Consider the following 23,353-nt stretch of genomic DNA (forward strand, 5'->3'; position numbering starts at 1 on the left):
CAATTCTACCGCCGCTACGAAGTGAATAAGTTACAGTTACTAACAACTATGTACCTCGGTGATGTACAGTTTCATGAACTTCCATGTAGTGTCCCTCACACCAGTGATGACAAATAGCAGCACTAAGTTCACCCGTTAAATTTCTACATAGTATTACAAGAAAAATGGAAGGATTCAATAAAAAAAGTAACTTAAGTGGAAAAATATCTACTATTGGTATGGTATCAGTTCAGTTAAGTTTGGAAAAGAAATTTGTGTAACAGTTAATTGTCATTAAAATTATTATATTGTTTCGAGAATCATAATATCTGCTTGTGATGTATGTACCTTCCTGAATGAGTGATGAACCTGAAGGTAACTACATCAAGTGTCTGTGAGAGAACTGCATACGGAATAAGACTGTAATTGTTTCTGGAGGTATGTGTTTTAAAAGGCCAAAAAGTAAGAGTAGGAGACGCCACAGTACGGATCAATATGACGAGTCATTTAATTAACACACAATACGTTAACAAATGAGGCAAAGTATTCAAAAAGGGATAACGTGTAACGTATTTTATAGCTCTTAGATGAAGTTCAAAATTGTTGAACCACAGCTTCTTCCCAACATCTCATTTTATTCGTTTTAACACTGTTTGGTTTAAAAATTACTTCTGTATGTATTGAACTATGTCTGCTACATATACATCTGTGTTAAGAGAGATTCGCTTTAACAACACCATTCTAAGCTCAAACCTTACTTTTCGTATGTATACGCTTTCTTACAACTTCCTAATCATTTCTATTGGCCTCGCAATAAACATTATAGCAATGTGCATAATTATGCGATTCATACGTGTCATACACATTTAAGAGGGTGAGTAGCACGCAATATGCAGCAACAGACATGATGAGAGAGCCGGAACGTTAGGTTCTCCTCTGTAGAGAAATCATGATTATAATGAGCTTCATTTTCTTTCAGTTTCTCTTATGGAGCATTATTTTGAGACAGAGATAAGAACGAGGCGCATGTGATTCTATATTGTGGATACACATCAGCTTTACTGCAGGATGTCGAAGGAAAAGCACACGAGTTGTAAGGAAATATGTTTCCATGTGAATGCTAAACGGCTTTTTTATATCTACAGCTGCGCGAAGGCTGGCACAAAGGTAAAATGGTTAAAATTATTTGCGTTACCATTATCACTCATAAACTTTGTGTCTGACAGTACAGCAGTTTAGTACTTTACCGTTTGTGTTACACATGCCGCGCAATTTTGGCATCTTAATGTGCACTTGTGAACCCCGCCTCCTTTTTTTTCCTTCTTAGAGCATGGATTCTGAATAAAAGAAAAAAAAATGTGGAAGAAATTTTAAAAGGAAAGTAATTCCCCAGTGTATGTGCTACATTAACTCTGGCCTCACTGACACTTGTATTTCCCGGCTGAGGACGTCGCGTCGTTTGTTTAAGACGCGCACCCGAGCTGTGGCAATCTACAGCAACAGGTGGCTACAGCGATTCTCGCAGGACTTGTCTTTTGTCAGCAGCTGCTACCTCCGAGGTCTCGTCAGAATTACAAGTCTTCATTGCCTCGTGCAGCGAAACCTTTTGCAGGCATAAATTACCTTCCGTTTGCACATACTGCATTCAAAGAAATAAATTTCAAACACTGATCCTAAGATCTTTATCGATTTGGAACGTTCTTTAATATCATCATAGTCACTAGTGCGGCAAATGCGTGCAATTAAGAAAAAGTTTATGAGCCCAGTAATTGATATTTTAGAAAGTTTTGTTGTAGTCTCTCTGTGCACACGTGATCCTGTGTCAGATACGGTTAACTGAGATTAGGTTTGGTGTTGACTTAATGAACTTATTTTGAGATGTAACTTTTTATTCAATAACCAGTAGTAAGAGCAGCCGGGGTTCCGATGAGAGGCCCGTTATCACCTACTATTCCAAATTATTTTGTGGAAGACTTGGAAGAACGTTCCTCGGAGACGGCGGATTTGAAACCTGTGTGTTTTTTCAACTGTGACAGACCGCGCACAAGGGGACTGATGATACCGGGTTGGCGCCGAGATCTACAGCCTTTCTGCCTTGCACAACGAGCGTCTCCAATCAGATTGGTCGGTTTTTTTCGGAGATATGGCCTGAAATGTGTTTTACCATCTCCATCTAAGTTAAGAACCCTCTTATGTTCCGTTAAGGATGTTACAGGTTTGACTAAGGCGGTGTGTCTATCTTCTTCTTTGCAGTTGTGTCACGTCTTGTATTGATGGGACTATCATGATCGTAGCGGACTGGTGTACTGTGCATGGATGTCACACACACTCTTACAACAGACGAGCAAATCGGTTAGACATTAGTCATCCTACGGAATGTAACAACAAGGAGATCCTGGCATACACTAAAGGAAGATGTTGAAATTAATTTGGGATGTAACTTTGTAAGTTTTTCATTAAATCCAGGCCACTCTCTTGACAGGAAACAGAGGGACTAAGTTAACACATTCGTTGGTGCTGTGGTTGTGTTAGTATTCAGAGAGAGAGAGAGAGAGAGAGAGAGAGAGAGAGAGAGAGAGAGAGAGAGAGAGAGAGTGCTATCTTTCCGGAATATCTCTGCAAACGGAGGTTTCAAACTTACTTACACAGTGCTTTGAAGCTCCATTTTCGCCTTGAAAATGTCGCGGTGGTCACCTGTTAAAATATCGTCTGCTGTCAGTGAGGTCACGCAGCTGCATTCGCGAAGTTATTTGAAAGAAGAAGTATGAAAGCATACTTCTCCACTTTCTTATGAAGAGTTGACGGACGTACGCAGATAAATACGTTCTGCAAGCAATTATACAGGCTGTATGAGTTAGTATGCGCCCCAGACTCTGCTATGGTATTCTCGTTACGTTAGAGATATGGTGGCTTGAGTAGAATGATTGTGTTCTGTGAATACCGGATCTTTAAATTTAACATGCAGGGTTCAGCTAGAGTAGCGTCGCCTTTCACCCATAGAGTATAATGTAAGTTCGCCGAGCATGTCAGTTACACTTTGGTATGGGCTACACTGAGCTGTTACATTCCTAGAAGGGCGCGTTTGAAGTCATTTGTTGTCCTCTGTCGTGCCTAGTTGATGAGGAGTAGTAACTCTGCTGAAGTGATCTGAGACTGTATTGCGTCATGTGGCGCAGTGGGGAGTCGCAGCGCCTGAATGGGAGAGGATGAGGGTTCGAATCCCCCTCTGGCTGTCTCCGTTTAAACCTTCCACGATTGCATTACATTGTTTAAGCTTAAGCTGGAATGTTTCATTCAAAAAGAACACGATCGGTTTCCGTATCAGTACATGCCGAGTCTAAGTGTGTGCACCACTTAATTGACGTCGTTTGATGTTCATAAATCATTCAAAACGGCTGATTGGAGAGGAGTCCCGTTACATAAAAACCATCGCAGCGAAATGATGCACGAAGGAACAGTGTACCTAGAAACAAACGCTGTTTATTGGTCGGTACTTCAGGCTAGTGACGGATTTTGGAATCACACAAGTGAGTGCGAACTAGAGATCACCATGAACAGATTCCGCCGTGTTCTACATGTTTTGTTCATAATAGACATGAGATTCAGTTCAGCGCAACGTTTGTAATAATGACGCCTTCTACATATTTAATCTAAGTGCTGTATTATATGTTAAAGCTAACTGCAATACACTGCTACTTCTTTAGGTACTGAATTTTATGGTGAGTAAAATCATATGTATGTTTAGAACCATTTAGGTATCATGTTGACATCGGACACGTACATCATTGGTCGTGCACCATCCTGTACCCTGAAACACATGACGGGTCCTTTATTATGAAACATGTGATACTTACAAATAAAATGTTATTTTAATGTGTAAAAGCCGGCCGGTGTGGCCGAGCAGTTCTAGGTGACACAGTCTGGAACCGCGCTACCGCTAAGGTCGTAGGTTCGAATCCTGTCTCGGGCATGGATGTGTGCATTGTCTTTAGGTTACTTAGATTTAAGTACTTATAAGTTCTAGGTGACTGATGACCTCAGAAGTGAAGGCTCGTGTTGCTCAGAGCCATCTGAACCATTTTGAATGTGTAAAAAATTTTACCTGCCTTGAAAATGGAAATCTGTGTTTCCTTCCAACGGCTTCTACTCCAATCTCTGTTTAACGTATAACTTGTTCTTAAATACTTCGGCTTAACTTGATTTCACTTAATGATTGTTGGTGTGTAACAGATTAATAATGGAACAGACAGACTATTTAATACGCTACTGACAAGTACTTCTGCACTGCAACGCTTTTACATTTCAGGTTAATATTTGTTGCTTGGAACATTATCATGACATACATTTGAAAAAAACCTTAATTTTTCGTAATAACTTTTTTTTCAACTTCAGAGAAAGACTGCAGCTAACAGAAATTGAATATCTTCATTAAAAACTGGAATAAGAAAATAAATTTTTATTACAGGGTACTTAGAGTCGAAAGTCTGAACGTGTACCACGGTACAATACTCTCCCCTCTATTTATTTTGATTCCCCCCCTCCCCATAGGAACATTGTTCTTTTTAGTAGCACAAATTAGTCTCATTTCTTCATAATGGGAGTAGCCAGAGGCTGAGGGTCAATTTCAATTGTCAAATTTATTATCATCGGTGGCAAACTTTCCTAAAAATTATCTTAACTTCACTTGGTGGAAATAATGTTCGTAACCGTTTCATCCTTTCCTGGAAACTTAATCATTGCAACAGTTACCTGCTTACTTTATTCCACTTATTACGTGGAGTACACTCTTGAACCCCTACTAATCTGACGCCCCCGTTACTGCGCTCGTTCTATGCTATTATTAACGTTAGATATCTTTCACAAAATATGCATCTAATTAATAACTCAAATGGCAATAAATCTGTGCAAACAAGAAGACACATATATGTACATAATTTTTATATCTTTATGTTGCAGGAGCCCGCAGAGAGTGAAGGAATCCCCTACCGTGAAGCTTAGATAGCGAAACAGGAGTTCCTTGCAAGGTGAGTTACTCCCTGCACAACCTCTTTCGACTGTTTCCCACGACGAGTGAGGTTTCTCGGTGTATATGTAAACGTGCGGCGTAGCTGGTACGTTTCTGGATTGAATGTGATGAAACTGTCAAGATTCAGTGTTACTTCTCTGATATAAGCAACTAGGCCTGGGATGAAATCGAGGAGACTTTGAAACCAACTGCTAATGGACAATCGTTGTCAGCGGAACTCCACAGTTCACCGAATCCCTGTTTCTCAATGCACAATATGAGTTATTCGAATGTGATGTACTTTTATTCGGCAGCAGGAGACTAAAAATACGAACTCTGTAGTACTATTCGGATTTTTCATGATTTTCCGAAGCTCACTCAATGGATCGGCACATGTTATGTTTCAGGCCGATGACGCCCGACTTCATGAATTGTCATCGATAACGTTTCTGCTCCAGTGATCAAAGTATACAGTACAGGAGATTTTCTAATTCGTGGTAGAGAACAGCTAAAAATACCCATCACGATCACTACTTTCAGTTTGGCGTTCGCATTGCTCCACCTGAATTTTAAATTTGCTGATTCGATCCTCGTGCATTGCTTCAGATGTTGGTGTATAAGTGCCCACTATGACTGGCAATTTTCGCGTTGTGTCAGATGATATGCGAGTCTGCACCGATAAGAAGGAAAGAGAGAAGTTCCGGTGGCCAGTGGCAGGAATCCAGTCATCTGTACAAATCACTTGACGATTAATTGAAGTCTTGATTTCTAACTAGAAAATAAAGTTAGCTTAAGTTGCCTTGATTCCTGTACTTCCTTCGTCTCTTGCATACAAGTACTTTAGCTACTATTACCACTTGCAGAACGCAGGCCAAGTAACGTGTTCCTAATACTCAGTACTGATGCTCTCGAAGTCCGCGACCGAGCTGCGGCCGACCAACGATGAGTGACTGGTTAAGTCAGTGTAGACAGGGAGCGCTGAACACTGTCTTGTTGTCCGCTCTTTCTCCACTGGCGCGCTGGCCTGCGCCTACTTTCGCAGCACTCAGCTGGACTGCACAGTTTGCATATGAATCCGGTTGGAGGTCTGCATCCTCAACTTTGCTGCTCCGTTATAACTCAAGATAACTCTTCTTAACAATACTTCTGACATGGTAAAGAGCAAAGTTCCACCTTATAATACTGTTATTAGTATGATTCTTCCCATTCATTTTAATAATAACGCTAGATGTTTCGACAGAGTTTACGAAACAAAACACAGCTGTTTCACGACTAGTGATGGAAGACCTATATAGTATTTTTATTTATGATTTTGCTTCTCGGAAATACTTCAGTATTAGTATCTACTGAAAAAATGGATGTCAGAGACATCCGGGTACTAAACTGGTATCAGATACAGTGAACCGCTGTACTCTGAGAGCAAGAATTGAACTTTTTTACATAAATGTTTAGAGAGTCAGATTTAGCACGAGGTATTAACACATGTATTGACGAGTAAGGGTGTTTGCGCCATCTGCATAGAGGGAAAACTTAATATCGAAAATAAACGCCGCCTCGACCACTACAGTCTCTGATGAAGATATTAACACGAGTGTTACAACTGTAAACAGTGACTTTATGGCTCTGAGCACTATGGGACTTAACATCTGTGGTCATCAGTCCCCTAGAACTACTTAAACCTAACTAACCTAAGGACATCACACACATCCATGCCAAGGCAGGATTCGAACCTGCGACCGTAGTGGTCACGCGGTTCCAGACTGAAGCGCCTAGAACCGCACGGTCACACAGGCCGGCTAAAAACAGTCACTTTCTTGTTTACTTACAACTCGTAACTAGTAGGCGTCCATCCAGCTTCAGATGCTCAGGTAGTAATTTAACACAGTGCTCACACGTCTCCTATACTTATTTGCGTTGAGAGGTGCTCAGGTGGAGAAGAGTTTGTACCTCTTTAATTCTGACGAATTTTGCATGAGAACGAGACGTGCACTTGAACCCTCTTCTTACGTACCACCTAATTAATTATGCTCACAACGTTAACGGAGAATAATGATGGTGGACCCTGCTAGTTGGTAAAATAAGGAGTGCTCACTTACAATAATTTAATAAAAATCGTAATGTACTCACAAAAACAGAGCTTTATCATAATAAACAACAGGAAATGAGATTCTGCATATATCTACAAAATGATATGCAGCTTATATATTACAGTGAGAAATATTATACATCACAACTTAAATGCACATGATTATCGATACAAACAGTACGTTAAAGGATAGGGTATACTTAAATGTTATGAGAATAACAATTGGCTCGAGAACAAGGGGCTCTCTGTGATGCAATAGATTGATGTGAATAACTGGAGGTCCTATTGAATGAAATATTAATCTCCCGACTATAGAGCAGTATCGCAATTAGTAGTGAGAGCTCAGATGGGATCATATGGAGATACAAGCAAGGTGGACTTCTAGCAAAGCGAGCTCGTGCTGCTAAGGGATTCAGTATAAAATTGATAAGCACCGAAAATGCCGGAGCTGCAATATACTGTACCGATACTGAAATCGGCAGCACGTCGTAGGTAGGCAGCGTCCAGATGATGTAGACGCCGACTTCTGCCGTGCAGCAACTCTGTGTCAACCCCTAGACCCGAAGGCTGTCCAAAGAATTCTATGTTCTTAACAACAAGAGCTACCAGATCGCAAGGCCGTCCGTTTCCGACAAAGATCAGATCCCGAAGCCCACTGCCCGCGCACGCAAGAGCGAAGCCAAATTTGCTGTACTCCGTACGCTCCCCGACGACCGCGAATCAGCATTTAGTTCTGATTCCAAAATTCCGCCACACAGTCTCAGAACATCATTCGCACCATTTGTGCCATCTGGACGCTAAATTGCTTGATAATGTTTAAAGTACAAATAATTTACCATCACTGCCTCCAAAATATACTGTAGGTGGCTATCAATGCCGTATTTACTGTCAAACTATTGTTCGTGCGAGTTGGTTACTATTTTTAGTACGAGACTGTACACGAAAGCACCCAAACGTTCACCAGTCCGAACTCAATAAGTGTCCCTTTCTGTACAGAAAGTGATCCAGAGCTGTACGCCATTTGCTACATAAAGTCCTTCAGAGGGCTTATGAAACAGAAGTGCTCACCAAAATGTTATGAAATTTTCATGAAACACACAGTGCGGAGTTTAAGTCAGACAAGAAATTTCACACTTCAATAGCTTCGAAACAAAACCATTTAAATAATCCAGACTATTAACAAAATGCTCAAAACAGTAGTCGCTTCATAAATACGGCAAAACAGCCGACAGAACGTAAGATTTTCTTCACCTTGACAAAACGTTCTGTGGCGCGAACACGCACTGATCCGTACAGCAAGACGGATCCAGAGCGACTTCTACAGACACATAATTTTAGTAGCAAACACTCCAAAAATAGCGAGAGTTTCCTAATTCCTATTGGTTTTTGATTTAGGCATCGAATCAGAAAAGTACGATCACTCACATTCTCTTGGTAATTCCAAAGTTGTCCAATAGAATTACCAAGTGCAACTTCTAAAAGAATTTCTCTATTTATCAATCGAAATTTAATTTTTAATTATCATGTATTATCCGCAGAAATGAATTAGTAATTGATTAAACAACGAACATTCCTTTCGGCTGCTTTTATGCAAAAGCATCAACACTTGAACATACGTCACATGATTCATGGTTGCACAAGAACGTCCCACCCACACATTTTATATAGTTTTCAATAAAATGAAAGAACCGCACGTTACGAATGCTCTCCATATAGTCTTTCACTCTCTGCACATTATTTAGACAGCAAAACATCATTAAATAATAATTTTGAGGTGATTACTATTACATGAGCAAGTTACTGAAACAAGAGCAAACGAAAGAGTAGAAAAACAACTTCCGTGAACTGATATCTTTAGTTATAATTTCAACTGATATTATGAGTGACTCTTTACATCTCAGTTTCGTGACATCATCGAGGTTATTACAGCTTTTAGATAAATTTCTTTACCGCAGAAAGCAATGAAGATAACGAATTGAGAATTTCATAGTATTGTTTTAGTATCAGTGAAGGTCTGATTATGGAGTATGAGAAAGATTTGATAAAATTTAATAATATATCTGTAGTTTCATATGCAATGTGCATAGCAAAATCGGTTGGATGCAGAGAGCTGCACCTAGGGGCCACAGCGTCAGCTGCGCCTGAAGAAGGGAAGAAGAACTCTCTCTCTCTCTCTCTCTCTGTCTCTTTCTCTCTCGCTCTCTCTCTCTCTCTCTCTCTCTCTTCTTCTTCTTCTTCTTCTTCTTCTTCTTCTGGCCACACGGCAAGACACAATCTATGATCGTTTACTACGTAATACATTGTAGATTGGTTCAAATGATTCAAATGGCTCTGAGCACTATAGGACTTAACTTCTGAGGTCATCAGTCCTCTAGAACTTAGAACTACTTAAATCTAACTAACCTAATGACATCACACACATCCATGCCTGAGGCAGGATTCCTAACTGCGACCGTAGCGGTCACGCGGTTCCTGACTGTAGCGCCTAGAACCGCTCGGCCACTCCAACCAGCTAACACATTGTAGAGGTAAAGCCTTGTCGACCCGAAACTTGACGACGAACAGACCCCGCCCCCAACCTTCCCGTACAGCCCAGCACTGATCATCGCACGCCTCAAGTACTTACTATGAGGCTTGTTTAAAACTCTGTGAGGTACTGATAAAGCTGTTTCGCATGAGGGCCCTTCGGAGTGCTTACTCACCATCTGACGCTGTTTTCGCCCCTCATACACAATGCCAGGCTTGGTAAGAACATTAAAAACGAGAAACACTGTACACGCCGTTGGCTGCTCTACCTGTCCGAGATAATTTTAACTTTGGTCTTATAAATATCTGTCAATGATGCGTAGTTCTAAGAAATTGTACTGGCTTCATACGTTGTCCTCTAGGTGCTTCACGTTAACTGTCAGGCAGCCTCTGAGTCCTTTTCGTCTGTTACGGCACGTTTCATTTATACTTGGGAAGTCCCAAAACGAGGTAAATAAATTGGTTTTAACTCAGTCGTTTTCTTCTTCATGTTGTAAGCGACATTTAGCTTCAATACTGGTTCAAAATAGTTCAAATGGCTCTGAGCACTATGGGACCTAACTCCTAAGGTCATCAGTCCCATAGAACTTAGAACGACTTAAACCTAACTAACGTGAGGACGTGAGGACATTACACACAACCATGCCAGAGGCAGGATTCGAACCTGCGACCGTAGCGCGGTTCCAGACTGTAGCGCCTTGAACCGCTCGGCCACTCTAGCCGGCTTTAATACTGGAGGGCTGTCAGAGCAGAGTTACTGTACAGCGTATGTGGCACATGTAGGCCGAGGTCTAGGCAAGTATCACCGCCAACAGAACGGCACAGGCCTGCTGATTTGATACCCGGCCGTTTCAATGAAGGAGAATGTGTACCCATACATGAATGTGGTGGTTGTGAATTAGTTTCCAGAGGACCACCAACTGGCAGAGGGTGGCGTGTCGTCTCCTCGAGCTCCGTTACTCCGTTGCCGGCGCGCTTTAGCCGCCACCAAACTACTGCGAGCCTAATCCGTGCGCCGCCGGAAGTTATTATCGCAGAGCGTGCTTCCCCTCGGAAATTCAATCCGGCAGCCGCGGCGCGGTGCGGCGCTCTCCAGAAGCTGCGGCCGCCTCCTGCGATCCTCCAGGTGCTCCATCTGGCCCCGCGCTCACCACCTCACGTTTGTGGCAGTCACTTGCGTGGGAGCCCGTAAAGCGGGAGGGTAATTCGAGCCCACCAGCAGCTGTTCTCGCCTGTAAATGCAGTCCTCCCCCACCCTTCGCCCTGTTATGGTTACGGTTGCGTGGGTTGGTCAGGACTGCTCACTGACCTCGTACGAGGATTAGTCACTGCATTTCACCTGAGTGACAACTCCATCAGGTACAGCTTAATGTTTCTAAATCGTCTCTAGTCGACTGTTAGTGCTGTGACAGCAAACTGGAAACGCGAAGGGATAACAACAACTAAAACCAATACCAGTGAGCTCTCATCTACTGATGGGGAGGGACCGTCGAGCATTTGGCAATATTTATTTATTTTATTTTATTTTTTTTTTTTTTTGAGACCACAGCACGAAATTAGCAGGAGGAATCACGCATGAGTAACAATCTCTTACTAGTAGTCCAGTTAGCACAATGACTGTGTGACTGTGCGCCATGAGTGTATTATAATGAGATACAATGATCGAGCAGCTCTTCAGAAGCCACACGTGTGTGTAGTCCAGCTGCTGAACGACGTTTAAGGTGGTGTAAAGAGCCACGTCACTGGCCGCTGGGTGACTGTAAACGAGTCATTTGGAGAGATGAATCACGTTACACCCTTTGGTAATCCGATGGATATTTCTGGGTTTGACGATTGCCTTGAGAATGTTACCCGTCATCAGGTGTACCACCAACAGTGAGGCACGGGTGAGTTTATGTTATGGTATGGGGATGGTTTCGTGGTTATGGTATGACCCACCTCTTACAATTAAGAAAACACTAAAATGCTCAAGGATGTGAGCACATTTTACAACGTTGTGTACTACATAGAGCAGAGAAACTGTTAAAAGATGATGCACCCACGCATAAAGCAGTATCTGTGATGCAGTGGCTTGTGAACAGTAGCATTCGTGAAATGGTACGACCTGTCAGACTACCGACCTCAACTCAGAAAGACCTTTGGGATGAGTTTTTCGACTTCGCTCCAGGACCCAGCACCCACCATTACTGCCCACTCTGGTTTCGACTCTTCACAAATAATGGTCTACCAGACGTTAAGAAACTTCATTGAAAGTGTCCGCAGCATATCTGACGATGTAATATAGATTAAGAACGGACATCCGCTATATTCGTGTTCATTAATAGGTGTCTGGATACCTTTCGTAGGATGATGTATAAACTGAGAGTCTTTGCCAAGAGTGCAAATCCATGTCCGTTCACGGCATCCAATGACAGAACAGACGTCGAAGCTATATCCAATTCATAATTTACGTTCTCCATTTACAGCCACAACACCATAGAATTATCACATTACAAACTTCCCATCGTCAGCTCCAGTAGTTTCATTCTTATCAGTAACTACTGTATCAGCAGTAGCTTCAGCATCACTAAAAATATTGAACTGCCGTCATCGTCATAAGCTAAACAAATTGAGGGAGCGATTGGTAATTTATGTAGTCGTTATAGTTTCTCTCCAAAACCCGTTTATATTGACAATGCACTAAATCTGATGCAAGAATATTCACTATAGGTCGCCGTTTACTCCAGAATCTGTAACACCTTCAAAACACAGTGGATGTTAAAAAGTACATAAATTCTGCGGCCGTCTTTTTTCCTCTGTGAAGAGAAACATACTTAACAAACAACTCCTCATTTTACAATCTATGCTCACAAGTAAGTACAGCTACCCCTCATTGCAACTGATCTGAAGCGAAGCTGAAATTCACCAAAACCAGAACCTACCGTCCTCATTTATTTCGTCGTCACACCCATTGATCCAAACACTCTCTGCTTCCCAAACTCATAGCTGACGACAAATCCTCCATATCGGAACCTCACTCTACCTAAATATGGAAATCTCATTGTGAACAGTTTCATCTGTTCTTTAGCTACCTCAGTTCAAGTGTTAGAAGGTTTTATCTAGTCTTAAATTGTCACCGAACACAACGAGGTGATTCCGACCGCGACCGTTTCTTCTGTTACTTCTGTTCCCTGAAGTGTAATGAACGTCCTCACCTACCTACACACTTTCCCAGCACAACATACATGCATCTGTCCTCACTGAGTCATACACCATCACCACACAATCTAACTGTTACTGTAGACCCGGCACTGAGTAATTACGGTACAACTTCGACCAAATCAAACATTTATTTCTCACAACTTAAGAATCTTCAGTGCGTTCACGCTTATTAAAACCTGTAGTACACTGACATAATAAAGCACTAAAATTAACATCATAAGTACAAAACGAATAGAGACTAGGCTTGAATGAGGCAGTCCCACGTTGAATACGATTTGCTATGAATGTGCAGCTTTCGTGCAACACAGATGCTAAGAGGCTGAGAGCTAATTGTATAAGGCAGTTCATCTTAGTTAACACAAACACACAAAAAATAGGGTGAAACTGAGGTCGGAAATCTGCTTTTGGTCAACGTTAAATAAAGATTATATAGCTGTGAACTAAGAACAAATTTCAATAGCAAAATGTTGTAGAGCGTATAAACTTGAGGCTCATTTTCCAGTTCACATCCGTTTGACACTAGAAGAGATCTAATTTTATTTACCACAAATCCTAACTGAAAAGAAGTAAATAATAACGGATTTGTTTTAACATTGTCGCACTGCTGAAGTTCTATAAAACTAGGAGAAAAAAATATCGCCAATGCAATTAATAATTGCAGATATCAGTTTCTCCTACAGTAATTATTAATGTAGAAAAGTTTAAAAGCATTTCATTGACTGTGGCCGAGTCAAAAGGTAAATTCGAACTATTGACAGTATACATTTTAAGTATATAACGGTCGGCACAACGAGCAGTGATCGAAAATCTTTTACAAAAATGCTGTGTGTGTTTTAACAGCCGTCGCTATTCAATTAGTGTTAAATTTTTAACTACTAAACGTGTGACGTCACTGCTATGAAACTGCACACACGTTTATGAACAGATATAGGAAGTACATGTAAGTTATTTACGTAAGTGATGTTAAACGACCAAGAATTCAGTGAATTGTGTCTCATTGTTTACGTGATGACTGTGATTCCAAAGGTTCCATCTAAAACTAGAACTAGGTTCCATGTTGCCTCTTTCACTTCTCATTTCTTTCGCCGGCCGGAGTGGTCGTGCGGTTCTAGGCGCTACGATCCGGAACTGCGAGACCGCTACGGTCGCAGGTTCGATCCTGCCACGGGCATGGATGTATGTGATGTCCTTAGGTTAGTTAGGTTTAAGTAGTTCTAAGTTATAGGGGACTGATGATCTCAGAAGTTGAGTCCCATAGTGCCCAGAGCCATTTGAACCATTTGAACCATTTCTTTCGTGTCTGTTAGTAATTATGCGAAATTCGTTGTTGTTGGAAGTGTACGTCAAATTTGACAGAGAAAGCTGGTTTGAGATCTGAGGAAGGCAACGATGTACCATCCACTAAAGTACCATGCACAGTAAATCAATGTCGAGGCGAAACGAACTTTTATGTTGATGACATCACCCACACAGAAAGTAGCATAAACCCATAGCCAGTGAAATGTGATGTGCTTGTTTTCATCATGCTCAGGAAACCAGTGAAAGCCTATCGTGACGCCCGTTCATCTACTGTTTGCGTTCACAGTCAAATCGGCTGCGTCGGCCGGCCGGAGTGGCCGAGCGGTTCTGGGTGCTACAGTCTGGAACCGCTCGACCGCTACGATCGCCGGTTCTAATTCTGCCTCGGGCTCGGATGTGTGTGATGTCCTTAGGCTAATTAGGTTTAAGTAGTTCTTAGTTCTAGGAGACTGATGACCTCAGCAGTTAAGTCCCATACTTCTCAGAGCCATTTACAATTTTTTTTTCGGCTGCTCCACCCAAAGGCCAACGCCAGGTGATCGTGAATTACCAAATGTCAAACGATACACTGTCTGCGGTACTGCAGTTATTGTTTTCTTAGCGTTCTGGAACGCCATGTTGGGTAACATTTTCGATTCATGAGCTTATGTACTGGGAGTATATTGCCTTTTCTTTTCGGATATCTGATTTCGATGGGTACCTTTATTGAAGAACTTTGAAAAGTTTCTTCTACTTATTTTAATCAATCTTCACAACATGAAACTTTGAATAAGTCTATGGAAGTGTCACATACCTTACTAGAAGGAAGTGTTCTGTCACCAGTAATATTTAACATCTCTACCAATGACCAGCCTCTTCAGGTGAACGCAAGGTGCTTCCATCACGCTATTGATATAGCATTAGCGAGTAAAGGAAAATCTTTTGAAGATACTGGAACCCGCGTGAGAGAGATATTGCGGAAGCTGAGTGTCCACTTCTGCAACGTCCAAACCCAGCTAAAACACAATGTGTATGTTTCAACGTATTATGTATAGGATACTTCGAAATTTGACATACAGTTGGTAGATGCGACCTATCCAAACTATCTCGGAATTACTATCCATCATATTCTGATCTACGAGCAGCGTTCAAATGGCTCTGAGCACTATGGGACTTAACATCTGAGGTCATCAGTCCCTTAGAACTTAGAACTACTTAAACTTAACTAACCTAAGGACAGCACACACATCCATGTCCGAAGCACGATTCGAACATGCCACCGTAGTGGTCGCGCGGTTCCAGACTGAAGCGCCTAGAACCACTCGGCCACTCCGGCCGGCTCGACGAGCAGCTTTGCAAGAATACGAGACTGAAGGTGGAAGCTAGAAATAATATCCTTCGCAAGTACACTGGTAGATTGTGGATTTCTCGATGACAAACACTGAGGATGATGACACTAGCAACATGTTCCAGTGCTGCAAAGTATCCGTGCCCAGTTTGGTACAAATCCATCCATGAAAATATAGTGGACAAGGCGCCGAACGAAACGTGTTGGCTTATTGCAGTTTATTTGAACTTTATTTGCTGACTCAGTTAGTCCGTGACATCAGTTGTATTAGGCATGGATCTGCTGCCCAACAGTAACAAATAAAAGTTTGTGCCAACCGCCTGTGGTAAGTGAGAAATCCTCGTTGAGTTCCGGTCCGGTACAGATTTACATATGACCCTGTTGGCTGTTGGATCGGCGCCTAATACTGCTGTCGTCATAGGATTCGCAGTCAGCGAATAAATTTCTAAATCTATCGTAGAGCTGTGATTGTCAACATCGTCTGTTTTTTGACCTAAACATGTCAAAATAATGACACGTTGTCTGAAACCTACGCCATCTGTAATAGTCTACGTACTTACTGGCATAGTGCCACCTATTATACGGTAGGAAGTAACGGCCAACGAGAAGTAGTCTGGCCCATCAGGAAAACTATTTGCTACTTCGGCACACATCAGCAGCCGCAACTTTGGTCTTCACTCTTGTAAACAACAGCAGCTAAAGCAAGGTCTCATGACTTGAGAATACCTCTACCTGCCTTGTTCATTGACAGAGTTCGATCATGTGGAGGTCACTTGGCCGTCTTCCTTCTGAATTAGAAGATCTAGGAGTTATCTCTAGAAACTGCACTTTCCTGTGGACCCCACCAACTATGACTGCGGAAAACGACAGGCCATGAAGCCTACAAGCTTTGCAACTATGCCCTAAGTCATTTACAGAAGAATATCTTATGTTGGCAATACCGGGCGCAGATGAAGTTGCAAGATTTTACATGAAATATATTCGCAGTTGCTGATATGCAGAAACATCAGCTGTGTAAGACGACAATGAACATTTGTGCAGGACCGGTACTCGAACCCGATTTTCGGGCCTATCACGAGCGGTTGCCTTCCCATTAGGCTGCCCGAAAATGACTCACGGCCATACCCAATCTTCCTTATGTCGTCAAGTATGTGTCTAAATTCGCACCCGTATTTTCATTATGTGTATTCCCATACAGGGGTGACATTTTAATTTGAAATTCGCTTGGCCGGCGTCGGCGGACAATTATGTTGCTCAGAAATACGATGCAAAATTCCTTAAAACATGCATGTATGTCCGAAGCACGGGGCACCGCGGCTGCTACAGTGGTTATAAAAGCCATTATGAAGTATTCACACCTGCAAATACATTTCATGCATTTCATAAAGGCCGTAGTCGCCGCGGTGTCTGTATATTGCATCGTATTTCTGAACAACACAGGTACTGCAGTAACTCATTTATCCGCCGACACCAGACAAGAAACTTTAAATTAAAATGTCTCCCCTCTAGGAGAATGTACATAATGAGTGTACGAGTGGAACTGGCAGAAACATGGTTGGCGACATAAGGAAGTTTAGGTCTGGCATACTGATAAAGCGACCACTCGCAATAATCGGGAAATCCGATTCCGAGTCACGGTCCGGCACAGATTTTGTGGTATTTCCCCTATACAGCTGATGGTTGTCCACATTCGCAACATTTAATACATTTCACGTATTTCATAAAGCTTTAGCTGCACGAGTGCCGGAAGGAACATTGCACCCTATTTCTGAACAACACAGGCATTACAATATTGTATTGCAATATTTTGGTCTAGTCTAGTGTAACTTGTTAATTATTTCTTTCATTTGTTTGTAATGGTAAATAACTCGATTAGATAATAAATAAGTACAATAGGAAACTTCAGTTTATACAGGGTGCGCCTAAAAAATATATACACACTTTCAAGCGTCACAGAAAATTTGTTTCCCGTTCTGCAATGTTAAATTTCTGGAAATGGAAAACTTAAGGTCCAATTGGAAAAATAAATGTACTTTGCATACGTGATTAATGTTCTAACTCATGGCCTTCAGCATCAGTACATTCCTGAGTAAGAGTCACCACTGATTCCGTACATCCTACCAAAGTGTCCTATGAGATTTCTGCGGACACCGCCTGAATCACATTCCAAAGTGTGTCCAGGTTAAGTGGTTTACGTTTGTCCACCTCATCTTTTACTGAGCCCCATAAGAAGAAATCCAGCGGCGTGAGGTCTGGAGAGCGTGCAGCAAACTCGATTGGTCCCCTGCGTCCTATCCACTGGGCTGGCACATTGTGATCCAGGTAGACTCTTATGTCCCTATGATAGTGCGGCGGGGCGCCATCTGGTTGGAAATAAAACTCATCATTACCGTATAATGCACGAATGGCAGGGAATATGGAGTCAGCAAGCATTGTTAGGTACGTTCCTCCAGTAACAGTACCTTCAAAGCGGAAAGGTCCAATGAGTCCCCTTGCAAACAAACCACACCACACATTTACACCAGGCAAATTCACAGCCTTTTCAACTGTAATGTGAGGATTATCTTCAGCCCAGTACATACAATTGTGCCTATTGACAGTTCCATTGAGTCTGAATTGGGCTTCATCCGACCAAATTATGCTACCCATAAATACCGGTTCACGTCTCACCATCTCCTGAACCCATTCACAAAATTCTAACCTTCGACCTGGATCGTCGTCACTTGGTTGTTGCACCAGCCTTGGAATGTACACGCGAAACTTGCCTTTCTTGAGAAGGCGTGGCACACTGCTAGCACTTACATTACTGTCACGTGCCACTTGCATTGAAGATTTTTGAGGCGAAAGCTGAAAGAGTTCCAAGACCGCAGTTGTGGAATCATCACTTGTAGCTGTACGAGGTAGCCCTGATCGACCTTTACGCACATCACACACTGTTCCATGAATTTCGAACTTGTCTCGTAGACATGTAATTGTTAGCCTTGCATGTGGTTCTGTACCATAGTCACTTCTCCACTGTCTTCGAACCGCAGCTACATTCTCAAACTTCCAGTACCACTTAATTATCTGCTTCCGCGCTTCGAAGCTCAAACGCACGGCAGCCATGTTTCAGTTACTTACTTGCTACTGCTGCCACCTGTTGAACAAAGTTAACATTACTTTCCCACAGGTATTTAATGTTGTAGAAGGGAAAATAAAGTGTCTATGACAGTTCAAAGTATGTATACATTTTTTGAAGCACCCTGTGTATAGCTAGGGCTTATGTGTGACTTGTGATTGATATCGGTGATCAAACCTCAGATATCGTATGTATATTTGATTTAACTGTGTTGCTATGTGTGTTTCGTAGAAATTTAGATGAAAACTGAATCTCGATCAGTTGATCCAAGTCCAGTGTTAAAGCCAGCAGCGCAGCGAGTTCTTGAATAGCATTCGATTGCCGCATGGAGTGGCCACGCGGTTACAGGCGCCATGTGCGAATCGCGCGGCCCCTCCTGCCGCAGCTTCGTGTCTTGCCTCGGGCGTGTATGTGTATGTGTATGTGTGTGTGTGTGTGTGTGTGTGTGTGTGTGTGTGTGTCGTCCTTAACGCAAATCAGTTTAAGTAGTGTGTAGGTCTAGCGACCGATGACCGCAGCAGTTTGTTGCCTTAGGAATTTACACAGATTTAAACATTTTTTTAAATTCAGTTTCTGAACTACGATTGAAAGTGATTTCCAGTCAGCTACGTTTGTCCTATAAGCCTATAGTGTGGCATGAGAGCCTGAACAAGTCTTACCGTACCCTAATGAATTAAGTTCACGATAGACAAAAGCAATCCAGGAACGAAAGTACACGCTATTAATGCAGACATGATGACCTTACCTCAAAATGAAAACTAAAGGAAATCATATGTCAAAATACAGAGTTTACTGAATTAAATGCATCGAGATGAAACGAATAGATCTTTGGGAATGAAATCATTTAAGGCGTAAAGGCATGAAATGATAGGAGACGTGTCCACCAATATTTGCTGAACCTCCAATGTAATGAATAATACGAACACACAATTGAAATTTTGAGTCCGAAGGGACTTTGGAGCGTATCTCCCGATTTCGGCGACTGTTACATTTACATCTACATATACACAGACAATCCGCAACACACTGTACGGTGCGTGGTGGAGGATACCATGTACCACTAGTACTCATTCCCTTTGCTGCTCCACTCGCAGATAGAGCTAGGAAGAGACGACTACTTATCTGCCACCGCATGATCCCAAAGTTCTCGTCTCTTATCTTCGTGGTCCTTAGGCCCGATATATGTTGGCGGCGGTAGGATCACTTGGCAGTCAGTTCCAAATGCCGGTTCTCTAAATTTTTTCAATAGTGTTTCAGGAGAAGTAACCTTAACTGTTCGGAAATTAGAGCATGCCTCTAACCTTACTTAATTTTTTATCTGTCACTCATGTTTCCTCCAATGATTTTAAACACTGATACCATATAATCAAACACAGCATGTATGTGAATTGTAACTCTAGGTATCGGGGTGGCGAGGAGGGGAGGGGTACGGCAAGATAGGAAGCAGATTGTTGGTGTTAATAACGATCATCCTCCTTTACCTCCTCTGCATTGATGCAGATGACGTGTCCCTGAGCAAATTTGTTCTGTGCATGCAATACACTTGAGGCGCCTAGTTGTTTCCACTGCGCTGTGTTGAATACGAAGGTGCTGTTATAGTTCACGAACCTGCTGTCTTCAAGTTGATGTCCCCAGAGCAGAAAACAGCACGCTTGTCGTAGATTCTGTATCTTGAGGCTGAAAATGACTTTTAGCGAGGTTCTGTTCTGAAATAATGTATCACTGCATTGGGATGCCTCTCACGTATTTTAATATAACCACACGAGAAGACTACATGATGTTAATACAACACCTTCTGTTACATCAACGTACATTGTAAGGTGTCAGGCAAATACAATACCTTACATGAAAACCCTGACATGATAAGCCAATCCAGTGGTATGTCACATAGCTCCGAATAAATCGTGACATTAAATTAACGAAAGTAATACAAGTAACGAGTGAGCAAATGGAATACCACAGACTAACACAAGAATGCCTAAATGCATGTCGTACCTTCCCACCGTGAGGCAGACGCAGTTCCGAGGGGAGAAACGAGGACAGAAGCCGAGAGCTTAACCGTGTTAAGCTAGAGGGCCCTACGATAAGGGACGGACACCCACGTCTCCAGCTAACCACTAGGGCTCACCACCCGCACGTTTTAGCGTGAGACTGTTTCGCGTCTCAGGTACGTCAAGGAGAACCCCCAGCCCATGTTAAAAGCTAGAGTCCTCCAGAAAAGCAGTATAGATCTTACGATAACACGAAAAGGGCCACTACCACCCGCAAGTTTTAGCGTGAGACTTTTTCGCGTGTCTGTTACATTAGGACAATCCTCCAGCCCATGTTAAAAGATAGAGCCCTCCAGAAGAACAGTATAGATCTCACGATAACGCTAAAAGGACCACACCAGCTGCAGGTTTTAGCGTGAGACTTTTTAGCGTCTCTGTTACGTTGCAAACTTTAAAAAACATTGCCCCACCACGAAAACTATAACGTTTTTCATTGGACAGACAGAATTTTTGTAGGCGGAGCTTAAGGTTAACATTGAGACCCTGACTGGTCAGATGAAAACATAGCCAGATAGTTTTTTTAAACCAACTTCGGTAAATTGTAGTAAGGAGAAGTTAGAAGAGAGTTAGTTCCGAGACGGCGAGCTGTATGGCTGGTGCGCCGGCCGCTGTAGCCCTGACGCTGCCTAAACACCGACAAGGTAATGAACGCACGCGATACCGCATTTTTGAGCGCATAAGGCTTCACTCAGAACTGCAGAAGTCTCATCTGTTACAACCCCTTTTTGCGTAATACTAGTGTCGATCGTTAATTAAAACTCATGGTGTTCACATTTGCCACTTGAAGAACAGATCTGAAACGTGATGATTTTTCTTTTATATAGTTATTGAGAAGCCACGTCAGCCCCTGTAATTTACGACAAGTTAGATAAGTAATTAAAGATAATTGAGGGTCACTGTAGACCATTTTGATAGTTTGCTCTTTTGTGAAACTTAAATTAAACCGAGATTATAGATGTGATATGGCATAGGTCATCCTTCGATCGATTGTAGAACTTGGAAACCCATTCAGGGAATATTCGTTCACATTTGTGTTGAACGCAGTTGGTTTTTACCATCCTGTATTAAAACATCTCCTTTTATCATTAGTGCAATTTATAAACAATGTTTTGAGAGTAGAATAAAATTTCCAATGGTAAACTTAACTGCTTTTTCGACGTTATTTTACCAGCTAACTAAAAATAGGGAAGCCTTGAACCCTTTCCACGAAATTTAGTTAGTATTAAGATTCTTTTACAGGGAGTGCAGTGGAGCTGACGCCGAGATCATTTAGTATTTGGTTATATCATCGCTAGTCTCACTGAACTCTTCTGAATTCTACATGTCATGTGTGGTCTGGCGTCTCCTTACCAGCAACAGGTCCCAGGTTCAAACTAGTTAATTCCCTAAAAAAACACACTCAGAGCGTCGTTGCGCGAAAGTGGTAGGGAGACACGATATAGTACAAACAGACACCACCATGAATGTTTAGAACATAATCAAACACAATGTTAACGAAAATGTATCTTTACAGTACTTGTTGCACGTGTCTGTGCTTCATGACTACCGGAGTGAATCTTTTAATACTGACTATTGGCAAACACATCTTACCACAGACAACATGATTGTATATCCCGACTGCCTAATCCAGAGTGACGAACAGGAACTTAAATAAAAATTGGAAACACGTCTTACGACAGACAACATGTCTGTTCTTCTCGACTGCCTAATCCAGAGTGACGAACAGCCGGAAACACTTCGCGCGCCATACCAGGAAAGGCGTGACCCAAACGCTTCCGAAGTGCTTCGTCTGCAATTTCGTCAGTCTTTTGTTTTTGATTTAAATTGTTTTTAATAATTCTAAAATGGCTGATTGATAGTCAGCTGTTGAGAGATATTTATATTAAAAATTGAAGTCATTCCAATGAGTAGTTTAACTAGTAATAATAACTATACTTTAATGTTTTGGTGCCCTTGCTCCGAACACAGCAGCCAAACACAGAGCAGTAATATTATGCAGGCGGTCTTTCTCACGGGAATGGTACCGAATCTATCGTCTGTCACAGGTACCTCAGACCCCATTTCGTCATCTATGTACTTCTTGCATCTCTATTGCACTGAGAACAGCCTCTTGGAGCCTAATGTGATGGCTGACTAAGTCAGAAATATTACAAGTGGGGGGGGGGGGGGGGGGGGGAGAGCGAGAAACCAAACGGAGGACCGTGGCTTACCCTTCCAGAAGGATTATACACGGCAGGCAAAATAAAAAACTTGCTTGGAAAATGTTTGTACGTCTGACGCTTAAATGACTCTCGTTCATGGGAAAGACAATCGCCAGTCACAGAAAACGATGGAATAAGTGATTTTCATGCAGGAGTCGGTTGCTGGCACATGTCTGAAAATACCCATCTCCCCCATGCTCTGTTCCCAGTACTTTGCTCTGACATGACGTTTGAGTGAATGAGCGGAGAAGTCGTGTTTAGTGGTCACTTGAAGGTATCAAAAAATGGAGCTCACGATGAAACAGCGCGCTGTCATTGTCGAGCGTTTTGAAGCATAATTCGTCGAAAACGTTCAAGAACTGCCAAACTGGCACGAAATGGGGTTTTTAGCCAACAAAATCCGGAAGTACCTGCAAAGTGTTGGAAATCTAGAAAAAACTGGTAGTCAGAAGTAAGGCCTGGAACAATGTCCGACGATGTTTCTCACCGTCTACATTGTAAGCGAAAATTGAGACATCATAATGTAGAAACATTGTGAAAGAGGATTTTAATCTGTATCT

General features: G+C 42.1%; 1 protein-coding gene across 2 annotated transcripts in view; it reads left to right on the forward strand.

Moving 5' to 3' along the window:
* LOC126282013 (zwei Ig domain protein zig-8-like) overlaps positions 1-23,353 on the forward strand; it is a 1,268,067-nt gene that overhangs the window by 827,444 nt on the left and 417,270 nt on the right. For both annotated transcript variants that reach the window (XM_049981405.1, XM_049981404.1), the window contains one exon: positions 4,936-5,003. The gene's annotated coding sequence lies outside the window, so the exon portion shown is untranslated. The remainder of the gene's footprint in view (positions 1-4,935; positions 5,004-23,353) is intronic.

The sequence above is a fragment of the Schistocerca gregaria genome, chromosome 7 (assembly GCF_023897955.1).
Source record: "Schistocerca gregaria isolate iqSchGreg1 chromosome 7, iqSchGreg1.2, whole genome shotgun sequence".
NCBI lineage: Eukaryota > Metazoa > Arthropoda > Insecta > Orthoptera > Acrididae > Schistocerca > Schistocerca gregaria.